Genomic DNA, 6161 nt, shown 5'->3' with positions numbered 1-6161 from the left:
AACAAACTAAAATAAAAATTAAAAGAAGTAAAACACATTAAAATTAGTTTAAAACTTTACAAATAGTTTTTAAGAATTATTTGGTGTAATATTTTATGATTTTTGTATGAATAAAGATATCTTATAATTATTGTATGACTGTCATTATTGTAAGAATAATTATTTGTGTGCGGTTTTTTTGACTCATGTAGATGGATCGACAATGGATGTACGCTGACCGGCGGTCCAAAGAGTTTATTGACGGCGTGCACTATTTTTTGAGAGTGGCCGAAGCTAACAGGCAAAGGGGTTTTATTTGTTGTCCATGCAATAAGTGTAAGAATCAGAAGGAGTATTCTGCATCCAGGACTATTCATTTCCACTTGTTTGAGTCGGGGTTCATGCCAAGCTATAATTGTTGGACATCCCACGGAGAGCAAGGTGTTGAAATGGAAGAAGATGAAGTGGAAGACGACAATATTCCGGACTTTGCTCAGTATGTTGGATTTGAAGGAAATCAAACGGGCGAGGAGGAAATAGCTGCTGATGGTAACGACGTTGCGGATGATCTTGGTCAGATGTTGCAGGACGCCAGGGAAGACTGCGAAAGTGAAAAGGAGGCCCATAAATTGGACAAGATGTTGGAGGACCACAGAACTTCGTTGTACCCAGGTTGCGAGCAGGGGCACAAAAAGTTGGATACCACTCTGGAGTTGTTGTAATGGAAGGCAAAAAATGGGGTTAGTGACAAGGCATTTGGCGATTTATTGAAACTCGTCAAGAACATTCTTCCGGGGGGAAACAAATTGCCCGAGACAACGTACGAGGCTAAGAAGATAGTCTGCCCGTTAGGACTGGAAGTTCATAAGATTCACGCATGTCCGAACGATTGTATCCTATATCGCGGTGAGGAGTATGAGAACCTAGAAGCATGCCCTGTTTGCAAAGCACTACGATACAAGATTAGACGAGACGATCCAGGAGAAGTTGACGGGCAGCTAACAAAGAAGAGAATTCCTGCTAAGGTGATGTGGTATTTCCCTATAATACCACGGCTAAGGCGTTTGTTCAGGAACAAGGGGAATGCTAGAATGTTGCGATGGCACGCTGAAGAGCGTCAACAGGACGGGATGCTGAGACACCCCGCCGATGGTTCGCAGTGGCGAAACATCGACAGAAAATTTAAAGAATTTGGAAAGGACGCACGAAACATACGGTTTGGTTTGAGTACGGATGGCATGAATCCTTTTGGAGAGATGAGCAGCGGCCATAGCACTTGGCCCGTTACGATGTGTATCTACAACCTCCCCCCTGGCTATGCATGAAGAGGAAGTACATAATGATGCCGATTATTATTCAAGGCCCCAAGCAACCTGGTAACGACATCGACGTGTACCTAAGACCACTGGTCGAAGATCTTAAACAGTTGTGGAAGAAGGAAGGTGTCCCCGTGTGGGACGAGGACAAACAGGAGGAGTTTAACCTACGAGCGCTGCTGTTCGTAACCATCAACGATTGGCCTGCACTTAGCAACCTATCCGGACAGTCCACCAAGGGGTACAAGGCTTGCACTCACTGTATGGATGAAACAGAAAGTACGTATCTTAAGCACTGTAGGAAGGTTGTATACATGGGTCATCGTCGATTCCTTGCAGCAAACCACCCGGTACGGAAGAAAGGCAAGCACTTCGAACATAAGGCCGACCACCGTACGAAGCCTAAACATCGCAGCGGGAAAACAGTGTTTGCTATGGTTAAAGATCTTAAAGTAGTGTTCGGAAAGGGGCCTGGAAGCCAGCATATAGAGAGCGAAGATGGTCACGCGGCGATGTGGAAAAAGAACTCTATATTTTGGGAGTTACCATATTGGGAATTCTTGGACGTACGCCACGCAATCGACGTGATGCACCTCACTAAGAACCTTTGCGTAAACCTTCTTGGCTTCCTAGGTGTATACGGAAAGTCGAAAGATACACTGGAAGCACGTAATGATCTGAAGCATATGGAACAACGCGGCGACTTTCACCCGGAACCAAAGGAGAAAGGAAGCCATTACTTGAGTCCAGCCAGCTACACTCTTAGCAAGGCAGAGAAGGAAAGTATGTTTGAATGCTTGGAGAGCATAAAGGTACCGTCTAGATACTCCACGAATATCAAGCGAATAATAAGCACGAAGGAGAAGAAGTTCACAAACCTAAAGTCTCATGACTGTCACGTGTTGATGACACAACTGCTACCAGTTGTAATAAGGGGTATCCTTCCAGACAATGTCCGGGCAACAATAACAAAGCTATGTGCATTCATGAACGCAATTTCGCAGAAGGTCATCGATCCGGATAGATTAGAAGCCCTTCAGAATGAAGTGGTGCAATGTCTCGTCAGTTTTGAGTTGATATTTCCACCTTCATTTTTCAATATAATGACGCATCTGCTTTGTCACCTTGTGAAAGAGATCCGTATTCTCGGGCCTATGTACCTACACAACATGTTTCCTTTCGAGAGGTACATGGGCGTTCTGAAGAAGTATGTTCGTAACCGTGCTCGTCCAGAGGCAAGCATCGCCAAGGGTTATGGAACAGAGGAGGTCATCGAATTTTGCGTAGAATTTATCGAAGACCTTCGCCCAATTGGGGTACCTAAATCACGCCATGAAGGGAGACTACGGGGAAAGGGAACTCTCGGAAGGAAAGCAATAATGACGGTAGACAACAATTTATTCCGTAAAGCCCATTTCACTGTTCTGCAACACTCTTCATTGGTAGCTCCTTACATCGAGGAGCACTTGGCTCTAGTTCACGCCAGGAACATCGGTAAGTCCGATGCATGGATTACACGGCATCACATTGATACTTTCCCCGCGTGGCTACGACAACATCTCATGGGTAACGAGTCGATCAACCAACAACTTGCCTTCCTGGCGAGGGGACCGTCTGGGTCGATCGCGACATTCCAGGGATATGAGATCAATGGGTACACATTCTACACGAGAGCCCAAGACATGAAGAGCACGAACCAAAACAGCGCTGTTCGTGTCGATGCCATGGGACACGATGGAACAACTGCCACGTATTACGGTGCCATCGAGGACATATGGGAACTTGACTATGGTCCTCTCAAGGTTCCTCTGTTCCGGTGCCAATGGGTTAGGTTGACTGGTGGAGGCGTAATGATTGATGACAGTGGGATGACAACTGTTGACCTTAACAAGGTTGGATACTCGGACGAACCTTTTGTCCTTGCCAATGATGTAACGCAAGTCTTTTTCGTGAAGGACATGTCTAGCAAAGGAAAGAAGGGCAGAGGGCCTGATGAGCCTAAGCGTCAAGTGGTTCTCCCAGGCAAAAGAAAAATCGTCGGAGTTGAGGACAAGACTGACGAGGATTACGATCAGTTGGATGGGCAACCCCCTTTCACGGTGACGATTGACCCTAGCATCCTCCTATCAAATGAAGACACCCCTTACTCACGCAGCGATCACAAGGAGGGAACAATAGTGAGGAGAAAGTACGTGCGGTCAACCGTCACCGCCGATGTAATGCCGTAATTATTGTGTACACGATGTAAACTATTTTGGATGTATTGATTATCCATATAAATCAATTGATGTATGGCATATGTTAATTACGCACGATTATTAGAGGTTTCAACAAGTTTAAATCATGTATATGTTAGTTATATGTGATACTTACAATTTTTAAAAGTTTTAAATCACACAGGTGGCAATTTCATATGTATGTTAATTAGAGTTGTTAACATTTAATTTACTAGCATTCATATGCTAATTATAATTGACTAGAGGATTTTTAAAAGTTTTAAATCACGCAAGTGGCAATTTCATATGTTAATTAGAGTTTTTAACATTTAATTTACTATCATTCATATGCTAATTATAATTGACTGGAGAATTTTTAAAAGTATTAAATTTAATATATTTTTAAAACTATCATTCATATATTAGAGTTTTTCACAATTTAATTTACTATCTTTCATATGCTACTTATATATGACTATTCGAATTTTTAAAAGGTTTAAATCATGCATGTGGCATTTACATATGTTAATTAGAGTTTTTAGCATTTAATTTAATATAATTCCTACGCTAAGTACATATGATGATTACAATTTTTATTAATTTTAAATCATGCAGTATGTACATTAATATCTTAATTAGAGTTTTTACCAATATAATAATATCATTCATATATATGCTAAGAATATATATATATTGGAATTTTTATTAATTATAAGTCATATATTTGCTTATTACGATTTATCCACTTAATTTATTACAGACAAAAATAATTTTTCGAAGTAATTGTCATCAATCTTTGTACTTTAAATAATGTTAATGCATTAACTTCTATTTTATAAACACATATGTAAGCGAAAATCATATGCAGTGCTATAATCTTTAGTCCCGGTTCTTAACCCTAACTGGGTTTAAAAAGAATTTCGAAATAGCGGGAAAAGATATTTACTCCCGGTTGTTGAGAACAACCGGGACTACAGATCTTTTCTTTACTCCCGGTTGTTCTCAACAACCGGGACTAAAGATATCAAGATATCTTTAGTCCCGGTTGTTCTCAACAACCGGGAGTAAAGATTTTTTCTTTACTCCCGGTTGTTCTCAACAACCGGGACTAAAGTCTTTAGTCCCGGTTGTTGAGAACAACCGGGAGTAAAGATCCAGGGGTATATATATTCCCGGTGCGCCCTCGTCTTCTTCACCAACACTTAAACGTTTTCGGCCGATCGATCTCTCTCGGCCTCTCTCCTTCGCCGCCACTGCCTAGGGCAAATCCCCGCGCCGACGCCGCCGTATCTCGCCGTCGTCTCGAGCTCGTCGTCCTCGCCGCCGCCTCCGCCTCCTCCGCTGCCGCCGCATCTCTGGGGTGAGAGCCGCCGCATCTCCCTTCATGCATCTCGATCTCTCCGATCTCGATCTCTCTCCGTCGCCTTCGACGCCGCCGCCTTCGACGCCGCGCACCGCCGCCGCCGCATGCCAACGCCACGCCGCCGCCGCCGTCGCCACGCCGCCGCCGCCTTCGCCGCCGCGCGCGCAACGCCGCCGCCCCCACGCCACACCGCCGCCGCCACGCCACGCCACGCCACCGCCGCCACGCCACGCCGCCGCCGCCACGGCCCTACAACGCCACGCCGCCGCCGCCGTCGCCACGCCGCCGCGCCAACCGCCGCTCCGATGCCGCCACACCGCCGTTAACGAACGAGAACGAGAACGATCGAACGAACGAGAGCGAGAACGAACACGTCAACGTACGTTGCCGCGACAACGTGAACGAGAACGAGAACGATCGAACGAACGTGAACGAGCTAGGGAACGTGAACGAGCGAACGAACGAGGACGAATGTTAACGTGAAATGCAATATATATATATATATATATATATATATATATACATGTATATATATATATACATGTATATATATATATATATATATATATATGTTACTTCGCATTTATCCTAATACATTTTTTTTATCTTGCAGAAAAGACGTGTTGTCGGAGTCGTCCGTCAAGCCTGGGTGGAAGAGCTAGCCCTAGAAAGAATTGGAGCAGGCAAGTGACGTAATAATATAAATGATTGTTATATTTGTAATGCAATTAATTAAGATTATTAGACCTGTAATTAGACTTATCATATAAGATTGTGTAGTGTTCTAATATTATTTGAGTTTTAATATAAGATTATTTTATTGCAAATTAGACTTAGTATGACATTATTGACTACGGAATTGGTGCGACTCCAAGGAATTGACTATTGTAGTCTTAATTAGACTTAGCATATATGCACGAAACACTTAGCATACATTACTATTTTAGTCTTAGCATGTAATATTATTTGAGTTTTAATATAATATTACTTTATTTGTAATTAGACTTGGTATGTAATTATTGACTACGGAATTGGTGCGACAAGTAGCAATTGACTATTGTAGTCTTAATTAGACTTAGCATATACGCACGAAACACTTAGCATATACATGACTATTTTAGTATTAGCATGTAATATTATTTGAGTTTTAATATAAGATTATTTTATTTGTAATTAGACTTAGTATATAATTATTTACTAGCTAGGGTTGTATAATATACGTCACCTAGACTTAGGTTATATCACGATTTGTAATTAGACTTAGCACGTAAGGTTGTGTAGGGTTCT

General features: G+C 42.5%; 1 pseudogene; it reads left to right on the top strand.

Moving 5' to 3' along the window:
- The first annotated feature begins 206 nt into the window (after nt 1-206).
- LOC136351946 (uncharacterized) lies at nt 207-3677 on the top strand (annotated as a pseudogene).
- Nucleotides 3678-6161: the final 2484 nt, after the last annotated feature.

This window comes from Oryza sativa, chromosome 9, assembly GCF_034140825.1.
Source record: "Oryza sativa Japonica Group chromosome 9, ASM3414082v1".
In the NCBI taxonomy this organism is placed as follows: Eukaryota; Viridiplantae; Streptophyta; class Magnoliopsida; order Poales; family Poaceae; genus Oryza; species Oryza sativa.
Note: the sequence above shows the minus strand (reverse complement) of the source record. Positions and strands in the feature narration are given on the sequence as shown.